Below are 2247 nucleotides of genomic sequence, written 5' to 3'. Positions count from 1 at the left end.
TTCCAGAGGTTTGAGTGATGTCCCCGTAGAGGCGTTTCTTATTGATAATGTACATGTCCCCAAATATTTGTAAGATATCACAGAGTTTAGAATAACATGGGAGAACCTCAGCGCACGTACACAGTTGAGCTAAAGGAACAGAGTGGTTATTACCCAGTGTAGGAGATCCAAAGCATGGACGCAGCATCACTTGCAGAGAGAAAAGAGTCCTATGCTATGTATAGTATTAGAAAGACAACAAAGATATGATTACGATGTCTGAAGTCAAATGTCCGCTTTCACCACCTATCACAGCATTAAAATGCTGGAGCTTTATGTGCACACTGCAATAACATGAGACAGTTCAGAATTACATTAAGGGTAATGAAATCATAAACATTTCAACATTTGTACAGAATACTTTAATATGCAAACTACTTAAATGTAAATAATAAAAAAAACATTATATTGTCACACACACAAGCATACAGTTGTTTGTCCTTTTCAGGGTTTGATGCCAGTTGTACAACGGCAGCCTGATACGTTTTCACTTCTGTCCTCTGCCAGGAAGACACCAACCACAAGGTCACCCAAGACCCCCCTCCTCCATTCCTCCCAGTATCTAATAGCACCATTACACCCCACCACGATCAGCCGTGTCAAAGAGCTTCACAGGTCAAACAGACTCGCAAACAGACGACCCGCAAGCTTCCGTTTTTGTTATTTTTTTTTTGCCAGATTTAAAAGAAACAATACTCCATCATTTAATGATCCAACATTCTGAACAACTTATCTTTGGTTAGCAAATTACGATTATATACAATCATGTGGTAAATTAAGTATAACTACTTACTAAATTAAGAATGTTTTTTCTTTTTTAATATGTGTGGACACATAGATTTTATCTTTACTTAAGTGGTATTTTTAGATAAAAAGGTGATACAATTGGATCACAGGTCCAGTGATGAAAATTGTGGGGTCCTTGGATTTCTTTTACAATTTTGTGTTCTGCTCTCAGGCTCAAAGGTTCATTTCCATCTCGGCATGGTGGTACCTCACACTTGAACAACAAGCAGCAAACTAAATTAAATGTCTGACGGGTTCAGTCAACATCTTCTCTAAAAGATGTTCTAATCATATTACTGGATTCTAATTTTGGGTGTTTGAGGTAATGATAAATATAGGGGTATGCTTACTTTGAACACAAGTGAAATTTGAATTTATAGATACAACTATTTGTCCCCAGGTTTATTTTATTTATACACTGGACTACAAAATATAAATGGGTCATGACATTTCTTAGATCACCTTTATCTAAGATACTGTTTAAATGAAGAGTAAACCTTGATACATCCACATATGTTAAAAAGATAAAACATCTCAATGATAATACATAATTTTTTACATGACAATATGCTACTGTATATTTGAAAAAATAAAAAAATACCTTCCCTCTAGTAGTTTCGGTTTATACTGAGTGAACACACACACACAAATACCAGAATGGTGGAATAAAACTATAGCAGTAAACTAAGGTCTAAGTGTCCTAGTTTAAAAAATTCTTTGTAAGAAAAGAAAAATGGTCATCACTTAAGCAGCACAACAATGGTAAATTTTACTGTGCAAATATACTAGTCCTAGCTTATAAAAGCCAATCACATGTTCTAAAAATTTTTAATGAATGTTTAGATGGTGGGCGGCATGGTGGTGCAGTGGTAGTGCTGCTGCCTCGCAGTTAGGAGACCCAGGTTCGCTTCCCGGGTCCTCCTTGCGTGGAGTTTGTATTTTCTCCCCATGTCTGCGTGGGTTTCCTCCGGGTACTCCAGTTTCCTCCCACAGTCCAAAGACATGCAGGTCAGGTGGATTGGCGATCCTAAATGGTCTCTAGTGTGTGCGCCCTGCCCGGGGTTTGTTTCCTGCCTTGTGCCCTGTGTTGGCTGGGATTGGCTCCAGCAGACCCTCGTGACCCTGTAGTTAGGATGTAGCGGGTTGGATAATGGATGGATGGATGGATGTTTAGATGGTCTTAAGTATTGTGATTTTTTTACACTACTAATCTGTGCCTTATTAGTTTTAATGAAACCAATGCATACACTTTCACAAGTTAATTTGTTGTTGAATTTGCTCTCTCTCTTTTATAAACCACTAAAAATAACATGATGTGCAAAGCAATGCAATATACAAGTCTGAACTTCAACTAATCCATACAAGATCTGTGACTTTTCTCTTACTTTAAAAAAAAAAAAGTGCTTACAGAGAGTCCTTAAA

This window comes from Polypterus senegalus, chromosome 14, assembly GCF_016835505.1.
Source record: "Polypterus senegalus isolate Bchr_013 chromosome 14, ASM1683550v1, whole genome shotgun sequence".
Classification (NCBI taxonomy): domain Eukaryota; kingdom Metazoa; phylum Chordata; class Cladistia; order Polypteriformes; family Polypteridae; genus Polypterus; species Polypterus senegalus.
The sequence above is the reverse complement of the archived record's forward strand: the minus strand, read 5'-3'. Positions refer to the sequence as shown.